This window comes from Lissotriton helveticus, chromosome 6 (assembly GCF_964261635.1).
Source record: "Lissotriton helveticus chromosome 6, aLisHel1.1, whole genome shotgun sequence".
NCBI classification, from domain to species: Eukaryota; Metazoa; Chordata; class Amphibia; order Caudata; family Salamandridae; genus Lissotriton; species Lissotriton helveticus.
The window spans coordinates 1232270956-1232286393 of record NC_136067.1 but is presented as its reverse complement, the minus strand read 5'-3'; positions in this window follow the sequence as shown (position 1 = coordinate 1232286393).

Below are 15438 nucleotides of genomic sequence, written 5' to 3'. Positions count from 1 at the left end.
GGGAAGGCGAAAGAAGAGATAGCATATTCCAGCCCATCCTCGAGGTAGCCAAACATAGGCTTGGGACCCACAAACAAAGTATACATTGTGAGGGGGCAGCAGAAGTGGGCTGTTTGTAATACTCAGTGCATAGGTGTAATTGCAATTGCTCAGCCTCACTCCTATTTTTCCTTTCCCGTTAACACAGAAACTTGCTGTCGTATTAACCACCGGCACTGGCATTGGCCCATCACGAGTAATATTACACATCTGAAAAGACTTAAAAATATTCAGTGATATTGAAATCCCAAAAATCAGACATTTCATTTCGAAGCCATGTTACATTTGTTCTCTTTCAAAGACATTCATGCAAGCTGTCGGAGACAATGTATCTGGTGTCCCTTGTTCCCCTGGGGTAAACCCTTGATGTACACGTATATACTCTAAGACAGTTTTGTAGTGAGTTAACGTTATATTCATAGTATCAGAGTGATAATGAGTGTGTACCATAGTGAAGAGCTGAAATCAGCCTTCACAACTTCCGAGGTAAGAAAAGGGTATGAACAACAACACATTCTTCTTGTGTGTCACAGAAGGGAGCAGATCGTAGATATGGTAATTAGTGACATTGGACGTATCATGAGCCTGGTGTAGCATTTGGAAGAACACATTATCTACATATGTCTTTCTGTGTTCACCTTTATGAGGAGCCGTGGTAACAAACATATGTTCAGTGGGAATAGGTGTTGTACCAATCAAAGAGTGCACAGGACATTTTTCTTCTAGAAACCACAGTATTCCAAGTACTGCTAAGTAGGGAAATCAAGACAATCACTATAAAAATCACTTTACCCTTTTTCAACCAACTGGGCCAACCAACCCCATCCCTCTCAGAATGGGGTGCTGCAAAAGGCTGTTCCTCTTCAACAATTGGGCAGCCAAAAGGATACATGGTGATCAGAGGGGAAAAACGCAGTGCAATGGTGATGATAACAAGGAAACAATAGGATGAGCATCGAGTTTTCAGCGTCTTTCTGAGCCTCGCTGGCAGACCCCTATAGTTCATCTACGGTGGGGCTGCACAATTGAAGCCCGTTGAAGAAATCCCATGTCATCCAGGATAGGGCACCCTCCCTTTTCGGGAAGACACCCTCATCTTATCCTGTTCAGTGTCTCAGACAATGCACAAATCTCCCTTTCCCTAAGCTATTATTGGTACCACAGGGTACATGCACCCTATTCTTCATCCTCGCAGTCCCTACTGATCTGACTTTTCCTTTGGTGCACTGTTCCTCCATTGTGGACGCAAATTGTACCTAGTCACTCTGGGCACAGAGTGATCAAGGAACAGGGGCTCAAATTCAGAAGGGCTTAGGGACTGGGGCTCAAGCACTGAATGAAGTCACCAGGTCGAATGTTATGCCCGGGCCCCTCTGTTTGCGGTGGCAACATCTTTTGTATCTGCTGATGAATAGAACGCAAATTTTTAGTCAATTCATAAAGATAATCCACTAATACAGGATACTCAATATCTGAAAAGCCATTGTCACTCCAGATCAAGCGTGGTAAATCAAAGCGAGGGAAGAACTCCTTCAGGAGGGCTCTCCCCACGCCAAGGCTGTATTCTCCTTAGTGGGGTATGCCTCAACCCATGTACTGAATCCGCAAACAACCACTAACACATATTTCAAATTGTTGACCCGTTCCATCTCAATGTAGTTCATCTGGAGGACTTAAAAAGGAAAAGAAGGGGGTGCGAAATTGCCAGGGGTTGTAAGAGTGCCTTTCCCAGGATTACACATCATGCATACCATACAATATTGAACCAAGTGAGCAGTTGTTTTGGGAATGTTCTCATTCTGCCACACGGGGTCTAGTAGTTTGCATATGCCCTTCGCTTTAATGTGAGCTGGCCCGTATGCCAAGATGATGACAGGGAGGACATAGGCGTCCAGCAGAATCCACCTTTGCTTCCCTGACTTATCCATCCAGCACCCATCCTCGTCTAAATGTGCTGTGCTTTCCTGCCATATTGCTAACACCTCAATTGTTGCCTCACTTTGTATCTCTTTCACGTTGTCCAGTGTATCTTCAAACATCATAACTTCGGGTACCCATCTAGCAGGACCTGCCACAAACATCTTGTTCATCTTCGTTCGAGCTGTCTCATTAGCTATTTGGTCTGCAAATGCATTTCCCCTCCCCACATCATCAGTAATTGCCCTGCGGGTGCTGCACTTCACTATTGCTAACCTCTTGGGGAGTGTCAAATGCCTGTGTATCAAGGGGCTATTCTGGATATTTAACCCGTGTGAAGTTAGGAATCCTCTCTCCGCCCAGAGCCACCCAAAATTGTGGGCAACCCCAAAGGCGTAGTGGCTGTCAGTATAAATATTGACAGTCAGTCCCTCACTTAACTCACAAGCTCGAAGAAGGGCAGCTAACTCTGCAGCTTGGGCCGATTGATAGGGAACTCATGATGTCTCAACTACTGTGTGTACGGTAGTTAATGTGTATGCAGCAGTTGTTCTGCCATCCTGTAGTTTGAAACAAGAGCCATCTGCATATAGCTCCCCTTGGGGTTCAGATAGGGGAACATCAGTCAGGTCTGCCCGTCCCTTTGTCTCCTCTTCAGTGTGAAAAATACAATCATGAATGTCTATTTCGTTACTTTCAGAAGGGAGGGGTAGTAACGTGGCTGGGTTCAGGGTGGCACATCTTTTTTATTGTGATGTTTGGTGCAAAATAACCAGTCAGACGTGACCTGGTGAGGTGCTGCGTCTTCGTTCTGTTCAACAGTATATCCACAGCATGAGGAACCTTAACTTTATGACCGGTATAAAGGACAAGTCCAGCGCATTGTCATATGAAACGGCCACAGCCACAACCGTTCTTGGACAACTCGGGAGGGCTCTTGCGATGTTGTCAAGCAGGCCAGAAAATTAAGCACAAAGCCTCTGCTTCCCTCCAAAGGCTTGTGTTAAGACAGAAAACGTGCAACCAGCCGTCTCGTGCACATACAACACGAACAGCTTAGTATAATTTGGAGTGCCAAGCACAGGCAGGGAGCAAAGTGTAACCATTAATTGCTCAAAAGCTTGTTGACATTCAGGCGTCCAGGGCAAGGGTTCATGCACACCTTTAGTGGTTAGCTGCAACAGCGGCTTTGTTAGTAGGGAACAGTTAGGAATCTAGTGCCGACAATACAAAGTAATGCCTATGAAAGCTCCCACATCCCACCAAGTCTAAGGGATGGGCGTTCTGACAATAGCACTAATGCGTTCAGGTGTTAGTCTCCTTCCCTCCTTCGACAGTAGGTGACCTAGGTAGGTGACCTCCTGTCGACAATATTGGAAGTTTAAAAGGGAAACTTTATGTCCGTGATGGGCCAAATGCAGCAACAATTTAACCGTTGCATCTTTGCAACCTTCTTCAGTGTCAGAAGTAATCAAGAGATCGTCCACGTACTGCAGTAATACATTACCTGGTGGAAGTGTGAGGGAATTCAATTGGCCTTTTAAAGCTTGACTATATATGCTAGGACTTTCAGTATAGCCCTGAGGAGCTTGACAGAATCTAAAGCTTCTGCCGGCCAGGGTGAAGCCAAATAGGTGCCTGCTAGCTGTACGTATGAGAATGCTAAAGAAAGCGTTTTTCAAATCAATAACAGAAAAGAATTTGGCAGAGGAAAAATCATTATCAGAAGGGCAGTGGTGTCGGGGAGCACTGGAGACTGAGGGACCACAATCTTGTTAACCTCACGCAGATCAATCACAAAACGATAGACATCAGGATGATCATCAGAGGATCCCGAGGGCACCCTCTAAAGAATGGGAAGGATAGGGCTATTACCTACGTTCGCAGTCATCTCCTCAACAACCCCTGACTTAATCAAGTCCTGTATAATCTGCAATTGAGCTAGCTCCCCTGTTTGCGGGATTTTGTACTGAGGAATACGAGGCAGAACAGCATTGTCTTTGATCCTAATAGAGACTGGAGGTATCTGTAACAGTCCAACGTCCGTATCACCTGTAGCCCACAATCTGGGCGGCACATCCTTGAACTCAACAGGGAGGGATGCATCTTTGGACAAACATTGCACGGTACCAACCACATTTAGGACCCATTGTTATATAGACACCTGTTGGGAAACAATAAATGGTGGCATACAACTTCTCCAGTCCCATCAAACTCTTGCCACAATTGGATGTCAGCAAAAATGGTGAATCAACGTTAAAAGGACCAAAGGTCAGGGCAATGGGTTTTTCTATATGGGGCTCACAACCGGTATACCAGAAAAGCCTACCAAAACATTATTATGGCCAGACTGGCCTGCCCCGGGGACCAGTGAATGAGAAACAGAGCTATTCATTGCGCCTGTATCGACCAAGAATTTCTTAGCTGAGCCCTGCAAGTCAGCAGTAACATAAGGTTGGCACTGGTCTACAGGTATCTGAACTGGTCCCTCGCCCTGTCCCTGGCTGTCCTAACCATGGGACAACAAAGTCACTTCATCCAAATCATAGTTATCATGATAGTACTGTCGCCCTCAAGAGTCATCAAAATTGTTCTGATCAGCGCGCCCCTCCTGTAACTCATTTTCCTGACCTCCGTCATGACCACCTGCTCCAAGACCCCGTCCACTAGAACCCCATCCTCTGAGGGCCACAACAATATGTACACTGGTTCGGCCCCACAGGTTGGGCATTTCTGCTAATGCGGGGCAGCTGTCAGGCTGGATAAGTGATGCCTCCTCTCCCGATCACTCTAGATAATTTAATTAATTTAATTTAATTGTGGGTTTATATAGCGCTAGGAATCGACTCCCGGAGGAGTATCTCCACGCTTCGACCGCTGGGGAACCCGTCCTGGCTCACCCTGAGAGATGGTCCCTGATGGGTATCTCTAAGGTGCGACCAAGCATCCCCGGCGGTCTGGGGGGGGCCGTTGTGAAGATGAGGCAAGCTGATGCCCAGAGTTGCCGAGTGTGGTTTCTGACTAGAGTAGGCACCGAGGCGAGAATTATCGAGTCCGCTGACCCTGGTCCACGACCCTGCCGCGTCGGGAATCGAACCCTGGTCCCGGGCCGTTCTCTGCTTACGGGTCTGCCGCCCCTAACCAGTGAGCCACACTTCTCCACTCATACCTGCTGCATCAACTCCTTTGTCTTTAACTCCTTATTTTTCTTCTCCACCTTCTCTCCGTTCTCCCTGTGTTCATAATACTGTGCCATTCTCAATATCACTGATGGGGAGGAGGTAGTCCAAGTGCTCTCTGGAGCCTGTAACCGAGGCGCGATCTCTGGAAGCAGATTCGTAACAAATCTGTTAACGAATAATAAGACACCTCCTTCCATTGATAAATCCTGTCCACTGAAATCCAAAAATACACCTTTAACCGTAGTAAAAAAATCGGATACACTTTCATCTTTCTTCTGACGACATGCTGTTACCTTGTCCTAATCTACTCTTCTAGGTGGAATAAGAGAGTGCATGTAAGTAATAATACGACCCGGCTAGTATCTCAGCCTTAGGCTTCTCACCAGCCTTCCTCTCTTCATCCCATGCCTTGATCTTATCCCGAGTGCCTCCCACATCCACAACATGGTCATGTGTATGCACCTGTCACCAAATATCAACTGGCACCATGTAACCAAAAAACATCTCAATGTCTGCTAACGTCATTACAGTTGACAATGCAGCCTCTGTCAATTCTTTATAATATGCAGTTGGATTTTTCCTAGGGTCGGGTAACTGAGTCTTGAGAGACAAAACCTCACTCCTTTTACATCGAGTATAAACCCATTGTTCTTGGAAACAGGCCTCTACTCGCTGTCTGATGACAGCATCATGCTGATCTCGCAGCTTCAGTATCTCAGGGTGAAAAATAGGATGCACTTCCCTCATCAGAAACTGGGATCCTGTTGTTGGGCTCTTCTGATGCAACCTGCCTCGATAACCAATCAGTGTTACAACATTACTGAAAATGTCATCAGGGGCCATGTCAGCAACATGCACATGGTCCCGGATGTCATAAATAATCTGGGGTGCGACACCATTAAAACACCGTTCCCACAACCCAATCAGCGTAGCCAACATATGTTTGAGGGCATGCTCCTGTACAAACGGTTCATAGTCTTTCAACACACTCCACACATCTTCCACCCTGTAAAGTGGGCTCTGGGCCAACTGGGCAGCCTGAATAGCTACCATCTTTTCTCTGCATCTCCCACATCAGATCGAATCAGCACCCGCCCCATTCGCTCCTGTGTAGTCACCCAGTCCCCCTCGTCCAGTCCACGCACCGGTGTCCTATTACTCAGCAAGGTAGGGGAAGAGAGAGGCGGGGAAGACACAATAGCTGAAGGCGCAGGAACCAGAGTTATTAATAGCTTTATTGAGGGAATGAGGGATGGAGAGAGTGAGTAAGCTGAAACAATAGGCATAGCAGGGAGACTGACAGTCGTCGCAGTGAAGGAATGTGAAGCCAGAGAAAGAACAGAAGGTGCTGTAGCCAAAGCAGCCAGGTCAAGAACAGGAGAGCCAGACACAGAGGCAGGAGGTGTGGAAGACTGAGGCTGCGCAACAGCAGGGTATATTTTCTGCAGGGCATATGGAGGTGGAGGTCAAGTGTCTAGCAGTTCCTCCTCAAATGTATTGCCTTCCTCTCCGGAAACATATGATTTGTCACATTGCAATCAAAACTTTCTATCAGAACACTCTATACCTCTTTCTATTTTCTCTCTATCATACACTACTGTTTTCTTGGTCACTGTCTGCATCTTTCCTCTTCTGGCCTCTTTTTCTGCTTTCATTCGTCTTTGCCTAGCTTCCTTTTGCTATACCTGAAGATAGTCAAACATCGACTGCCTACTTCATTTGACAAACAATTTATCCTGCAAGAAATTCAATTTTTGTTCATCGAAGGCACCTTTTTATCAGCCACTGCAGCTCGGCATTGTTTCTCATATATTTGTGCCATAATATACTAAACGGATGTATGTCGTTACTACGCATGCATTTACAACGCATGCCTTTACGACACAACTTTTACAACGCAAGGCCTTACAACGACTTGCGTTGGGGGGCGCTGGATAGTGAATAGTTTAATTTACTATTCCAACTCCAGTCAGCGTGAATAGTAGGGAAGGAGTTGGATAGTAAATGAATCTATTCCCTATCCTGGAGCGCCCCCCAGCGCAAGTCGTTGTAACGACTTGCGTTGTAAAAGTTGCGTCAAAAAGGCACAGCGTTGTAAAAGTTGCGTAGTAAAAGCTGTTCCCCATACTAAACATATTAGGGCCAAGGCCGTGCTTAACATACATATCAAGGTTTTCCAACTCCAGGATGTGAATAGGCCTCAAAACCACTCAGTGAATGTGTGGCGCTATTTCATGTAGCGTGTGTGTGGTGGCAGCTCCTCTGCTTTTAACCTCCCGTTTTTGGTATTTTATTTTAATTTTGTTTTGGGCACTTTCCCTCGTTTTTAACAGCCTGGCCCACATACTCTCACCTCTGCCATCTCTACTTGCACCCTAATTGTGATTACTCACCGCGCTTTGCGGGTCCTTCGCCCTGTCTCGAGGCGGCCATCTTTGGTGAGTGGGATCAGCGTGCAGGTAGTCCTTTCTTTACCTTGCTCGCTGAGTACTTAGGTAGGCAAACTTGGCAGCGCGTTCTTTCCAGCGTGTGGCGCTATTTCATGTAGCGTGTGTGTGGTGGCAGCTCCTCTGCTTTTAACCTCCCGTTTTTGGTATTTTATTTTAATTTTGTTTTGGGCACTTTCCCTCGTTTTTAACAGCCTGGCCCACATACTCTCACCTCTGCCATCTCTACTTGCACCCTAATTGTGATTACTCACCGCGCTTTGCGGGTCCTTCGCCCTGTCTCGAGGCGGCCATCTTTGGTGAGTGGGATCAGTGTGCAGGTAGTCCTTTCTTTACCTTGCTCGCTGAACACTTAGGTAGCCATGCTGACGCGCAGCGGTCACGCGCAGCGGGGACGCCGAAATGACGCCGGAGTTACGCCAGAGTTCAGCCCGTCTGTGCCCGTCCGGGCCCTGACGGGCCTAGGGCCGGCTATTATGCCCGTTTTTTCGGCGCCACCTACTAATAGGCTCCGATACGGGAGGGAGGCCCTCATTTCTTGTCGCCCGTCCCACCCTACCATCTGTAGTTTTGCACAGGAGGGAACAATTCCATTTCTACCGTGCAGAGCCTGTACTACCGGTCTTAAGTCTCTTGTCGTGAAGTCCGCTCTTTCCATGGCGCTCCTGAATTGCAGGTCGCTGCCGATTCACGCTATTGAGATCAACTCGCTCATTCTGGACCACGAGCTTGATGTGTTGTTTCTCACTGAGACCTGGCTCTCCCCCAGCTCGGGCCCTGATATGGTCAGAGCACTCCCTCCAGGTTATCTCATATCTCACCTTGACAGACCTGTGGGGAGGGGAGGAGGAATTGCTATCCTTTTTAGAGACACGCTTGCTTGCAAGGTTCAGAATGGAGGTGTGACCGATTGTGAGAGCTGTCAGTTCTCCCTCCGTTTGTCATCTACGGTGTCTTTGGCGGGCCTGCTGATTTATCGACCCCCTGGATCCCTGGGAAATTTCCCTAACTCTTTCCTTGAAACAACTACACTTCTTGCTTCCTCGACTACCAACTTCGTTGCTCTTGGGGATTTTAATATCCATCTTGATGACCCCTCTAACGCCCCGGGAGTAGATCTGCTGGATGATCTCAAAGCTTTTGGGATCTATCTGGCCAACCCGGGGGCGACCCATGAGAAGGGACACCTGCTGGACCCCATATTCTCAAACCTGGACCACCTTAATTCATTTCCTGCGCTGGCCCTGCCTTGGACAGACCACTTTTTGGTATCCGCAGTGTGGCAATTTGATAGCCTAGCTGCAATGGTCCCAAGGGTTTACACCTTGGAAAGAGCTTGGTCGAGGCTCCCGGTCGATACCTGGGCGGTACACCTGGAGGCAACGCGGCCCCCTCCTGGATCTAACCTGCTAGTCGCGGAAGCGAATTTACACATCTGGCTTACGGATTCGTTAGATATCCTCCTACCCAAAAAGAAACAACTTATGAAGGGGAAGAGAGTGGGTTCGGCGCCCTGGTATACGTCTGAATTGAGAACAATGAGGAAGGGTTGCAAGAGGTTAGAGCGGTCCTGGAGGAAAGACTGGAATGAAACGAGTCGGAAAGAATATCGGGTGGCTCTGAGTAGATATAAATCTGCCATTCGGGAGGCAAAATCTGGATTCTTCGAGGAGAGAATTGGCTCTGCGGCCAACTCTTCTAAAGAGTCATTCAGGGTTATTAAGGAACTACTGAATACCCCCGAACCTCAGATCATCCACGAGGACCCACGCAAAAAATGCACAGAATTGGCTTCCTTTTTTAAAACAAAAATCAACAATATATTGGCTTCCCTTCCCCGGCAAGCTGAGGTTTCTTCCCTGGGTGACAATTCCAGCTCTCAGTTTAGGATGCGATCAGTAGAGCTGGCCTCTTTTGGCCCCGTCACTATGGAGGAAGTTCTTTCGGTTTTGAGAACCATGAAGAGTGGCTCCCCGAAAGACCCGGCACCTATTAAATACCTAAAACAGGTGGCCTCTACTATCGGCGGCCCAGTGACGGACCTTATAAACTTGTCCCTCACTCAAGGGGTAGTACCCCCTAGTTGGAAAGGGGCGGTGGTTAAGGCTCTTTTAAAGAAGCCTAATTTGGACCCCGCCGACCTCGCCAACTTTAGGCCTATCTCCCTGCTGCCGGGCCTTAGTAAGGTGGCGGAGAAGGTGGTGAATTGCCGCTTGTCGGACTTCTTGGAGGCCAACTCCCTCTTAGGCGACTCCCAAACGGGTTTTCGCCCTGGTCAGGGGACCGACACCGCCCTGCTGGCGGTCGTGGAGAATGCTAGGAGCATTTTGGATTCGGGGGGATCAGTGGCAGTGATCCTCCTGGACCTCAGTGCTGCTTTCGACACCGTGGACCATCAGGTGCTTCTCCAACGGCTGGCGGGGGTGGGGGTCACTGGTCTGGCCCTCGAGTGGTTTGCTTCCTTCTTGGAAGGACGTACATTCGAGGTGTGGGAAGGCCATGAAAAATCATCTTCAATCCCTCTCCAGTGTGGTGTGCCACAGGGCTCTTCATTGAGCCCTACTTTATTCAACGTCTACATGGCCCCCCTGGAGAGTGTGGTACTGCCGCTGGGTATTAAAATCATCAGTTATGCTGATGATACTCAGCTGGTGGTAGGCCTTTCCCAGTCGGCTCACCATCCTGACCGGCTGCACTCGTGTTTGGAGAAGATCTATACATGGATGTGCAGCTCAGCACTAAAGCTCAACGGCTCCAAGACTGAGCTGATGCTGCTGGGGAACTCTTTTCCATCTCTGTCCCCCAGCAGCTGGCCCGATTGCCTTGGACCAGCACCCACTCCCAAGCAGGAGATTAAGAGCCTGGGGGTGTGGCTTGAGCAGGACCTTTCGTTTAAAACCCATGCTAAAAAGACTGCTGGCGTGTGTTTTGGCCTGCTCCGCTCAGCTCGGAAGATTCTACCTCTGCTTCCAGCGGCCACTAGGAGACTTCTCATCCAGGGGCTTATCATCTCGCGGCTGGATTTCAGCAACGCGCTGTTCCTGGGTGCCCCAGAAGCCACCCTGAACAAACTACAGCAAGTGCAGAATGCGGCCGCCAGGCTCTTGACAGGTCTCCCCAGGCATCAGTCTGCTCGCCCCGCGCTGAAGGCGCTGCATTGGCTCCCTGTGAGGGACAGGGTGAAGTTTAAGTCACTCTGTATCGCTCATAAAGTCCTGCAGGGGGTAGGTCCACCTATTCTGGGGGAGATGGTTCAGCCTTATAAGGCCCCTCGCTCTCTCCGATCCGACCATCAACATCTTCTGCAGGTAGGGAGGGTGAAGAAGGCAAGAACTGGTGGCAGAAGGTTTTCTATAAACGTGGCCACCCTGTGGAACTCTCTTCCCCTACATCTACGTTCGGAAGCTAGCCTTCTTCGGTTCCGCAAACTTTTAAAAACTTTTTTGTTCTCTGCTTAACTTCCGCACTATTCTGGTAGTTTCATTCTCTGGTGAGCGCTGGGATGCCTAATGGTAACCAGGCGCTATACAAAACTCAGAATAATAATAATAATGTCCATGTACCATTCTCTTGGTGTATGTCAGAGGCAAGCCTATGGAGCTTCTGTATAGTAGCATACACAATCAGGGCGTGGTCCGGTATCTATGCACAGCAACTACTACCGATGACACAGCAGGCCCCACTCCGATCAGCAAGGATGATGTCTAACACCATCCTGTTCTGAAGGGCAACAAGTCTCGTAGCCTGGCGCTCAGTTGTAATATTAGTCAGAATTCCAGCAGTTGCATTTATTGCCCATTCCATCACCCTAGTGAGTCTTCGAATATTGAGACTATTGGACATGCGGCCCCAAAAGGTAACAATACCTTTCATAGCATCAGTGAACTGTTGCAATATTGTATCTGTCTGATGTATGCCTGCAGTGTCAATAACTCGTCTGACACAGGGCAGATAAACACCCCTGCATTGTAGTCGGTGATTCCTATGGTAATTGGATGGTGCTATATACACCGGGGGAAGGAAAAAGGAGAGATAGCATATTCCAGACCATCCTCGAGGGAGCCAAACCTAGGCTTGGGACCCACAAACAAAGTATACATTGTGAGGGGGCAGCACAAGTGGGCTATTTGTAATACTCAGTACATAGGTGTAGTTGCAATTTCTCACCCTCACTCCTATTTTTCCTTTCCCTTTAACACAGAAACTCGCTGTCTTATTAACCACCAGCACTGGCATTGGCCCATCAAGAGTAATATTACACATCTGAAAAGACTTAGAATATTCAGTGACATTAAAATCCCAAAAATCAGACATTTCATTTCGAAGCCATGTTACATTTTGTTCTCTTTCATAGACATTCATGCAAGCTGTCGGAGACAATGTATTTGGTAAATCCTTGATGTACACATTTGTACTCTAAGACAGTTTCTTAGTCAGTTAACGTTATATTCATAGCATCAGAGTGATAATGAGTGTGTATCATAGTGAAGAGCTGAAACCAGCCGTCACAACTTCCGGGTAAGAAAAGGGCATGGACAACAACACATCATTTTTGTGTGTCACAGAAGGGAGCAGACCGTAGATCTGGTTATTAGTGACATTGGACGTACCATGAGCCTGGTGTAGCATTTGGAGGAACACATTATCTACATATGTCTTTCTGTGTTTACCTTTGGGAGGAGCCAGTGTAACAAACATATGTTCAGGGGTAACAGGTGTTGTACCAATCAAAGAGTGCACAGGATATTTTTCTTCTAGAAACCACATTATTCCAAGTACTGCTAGTAGGGAAATCAAGACAATCACTATAAAAATTACTTTACCCTTTTTCGACCAACTGGGCCAACCAACCCCATCCCTCTCAGAATGGGGTGCTGCAAAAGGCTGCTCCTTTTCAACAATTGGGCGGCCAAAAGGAGACTTGGTGATCTGAGGGGAAAAACGCAGTGCAATGTTGTTGATAAAAAGGAAACAATAGGATGGGCAAAGAGTTTCCAGCGTCCTTCTGAGCTTCGCTGGCAGACTCTTATAGTTCATCTACGGTGGGGCTGCGCGATCGCAGCCCGTTGAAGAAATCCCATGTTATTCAGAATAGGGCACTCTCCCTTTTCGGGAAGACACCCTCAGCTTATCCTGTTCAGTGTCTCAGACAATGCGCCAATCTCCCTTTCCCTAAGCTATTATTGGTACCACAGGGTACATGCACCCTATTCTTCATCCTCGCAGTCCCTACTGATCTGACTTTTCCTTTGGTGCACTGTCCCTCCATTAGGGACGCAAATTGTACCTAGTCACTGTGGGCACAGAGTGATCACTGAATAGGGGTTCAAATTCAGATGGGACAAGGGACTGGGTTTCAAACACTCAAGGGCCTGGTGGAGGAGGATCCGGGACGGCCCTTATTTCTGGGGGGACAGACTCATTCAATACTGAATCATTCTTCTCCTCTGTTTGCACCCACGTCAGTCGGGCATCCGAAAAAGGGATGAAGCATGGCACCTTCTCCGTCTCGTGATTACCTATGCCATCAATCACCCACTGATCATAGGGGAGAGGTAACGGCATCTTCCGGCAATGGTTGGTATGTATTCAGTTCTTCAGACCGGTCACCTTAACAGCACTCCTGGTGGCAAGAAGTACCTGCAGAGGCCCCTTCCAACAGGGCTCTAGGCTTCCCTTTCTCTGAAAGTGCCGAACAAGGATGAAGTCACCAGGTCGAATATTTTGCCCGGGCCCCTCTGTTTGCTGTGGCAACGTCTCTTTTATCTGTTGATGAATAGAACACACATTTTTTGTCAATTCATAAAGATAATCCACTAATACAGGATACTCAATGTCTGAAAAGTGTTTTGGCCACGGGACCCCCCAAACATTTGCTGGGCGGCCGAACACAACCTCATATGGGGACAATCATGTCCTAGTGCGAGCCATAGCTCTGATTGACAGAAGTGCTAACGGTAAAGCATCTGGCCACTTCAATACTGTGCTTTCCTGAATTTTTTTCAGTTTGAGAGTACCATTGTACTTCTCAACCAAACCTGCTGACTGGGGGTGGTGTGCAACGTGGTTCTTCTGTCTAATGTGTAGCCCATCACACACCAACAGGATGGCTTTTGAATTGAAAAGACTGCCATTGTCACTCCAGATCAAGCGTGGTAAACCAAAGCGAGGGAAAAACTCCTTCAGGAGGGCTTCCACCATCGCTAAGGCTGTATTCTCCTTAGTGGGGTATGCCTCAACCCATTTACTGAATGCGCAAACAACCACTAACACATATTTCAAATTGTTGACCCGTTCCATCTCAATGTAGTTCATCTGGAGGACTTCAAAAGGGAAAGAAGGGGGGTGCGAAATTGCCAGCGGCTGTAAGAGTCCCTTTCCTAGGATTACACATCAAGCATACCATACAATATTTAACCAAGTGACCAGCTGTTTTGGGGATGTTCTCATTCTGCCACACAGGGTCTAGTAGTTTGCATATGCCCGTGGCATTAATGTGAGCTGGCCCATGCGCCAAGATGATGACAGGGAGGACATAGGCGTCCTGCAGCATCCACCTTTGCTTCCCTGACTTATCCATCCAGCACCCATCCTCGTTCAAATGTGCTGTGCTTTCCTGACATATTGCTAACTCCTCAATTGTTGCCTCGCTTAGTATCTCTTTCACGCTGTCCAGTGTATCTTCAAAAATCGTAACTTCGGATACCCATCTAGCAGGACCTGCCACAAACATCTTGTTCATGTTCGTTCGAGCTATCTCCTTAGTTATTTGGTCTGCAAATGCATTTCCCCTCCCCACATCATCAGTAATTGCCCTGTGGGTGCTTCACTTCACTATTGCTAACCTCTTGGGGAGGGTCAGGGCTGACAAAAGCCTGTGTATCAAAGGGCTATTCTGGATCTTTAACCTGTGTGAAGTTAGGAATTCTCTCTCCGCCCAGAGCTGCCCAAATTTGTGGGCAACCCCAAAGGCATACTGGCTTTCTGTATAAATATTGACAGTCAGTCCCTCACTTAACTCACAAGCTTGAAGAAGGGCAGCTAACTCTGCAGCTTGGGCCAATTGATAGGGAACTCATGATGCCTCAACTACTGTGTGTACGGTAGTTAATGTGTATGCAGCAGTTGTTGTGCCATCCGGTAGTTTGAAACGAGCCATCGGCATATAGCTCCCCTTGGGGTTCAGATAAGGGAACATCAGTCAGGTCTACCCGTCCCTTTGTCTCCTCTTCCGTGTGAAAAATACAATCATGTATGTCTATTTCCTCACTTTCAGAAGGGAGGGGTAGTAAAGTGGCTGGGTTCAGGGTGGCACATCTTTTTATCGTGATGTTTGGTGCAAAATAACCAGTCAGACGTGACCTGGTGAGGTGCTGCGTCTTCGTTTTATTCAACAGTATATCCACAGAACGAGGAACCATAACTGTATGATTTGTATAAAGGATGAGTCCTGCGGATTGTCATATTGAGACGGCCACAGCCGCAACCGCTCTTAGACAACTCGGGAGAGCTCTTGCAACGTTGTCAAGCAGGCAGAAAATTAAGCACATGGCCTCTGCTTCCCTCCAAAGGCTTGTGTTAAGACAGAAAACGTGTAACCAGCCGTCTCGTGCACATACAACACTAACGGCTTAGTATAGACTTGAGTGCCAGGTACAGGCGCAGAGCAAAGCGCAACCATTAATTGCTCAAAAGCTTGTTGACATTGAGGCGTCCAGGGCAAGGGTTCATGCACACCTTTAGTAGTTTGCTGCAACAGCGGCTTTGTTAGTAAAGAAAAGTTAGGAATCTAGTGCCAACAATACCAAGTAATGCCTGTGACCTGGTGAGGTGCTGCGTCTTCGTTTTATTCA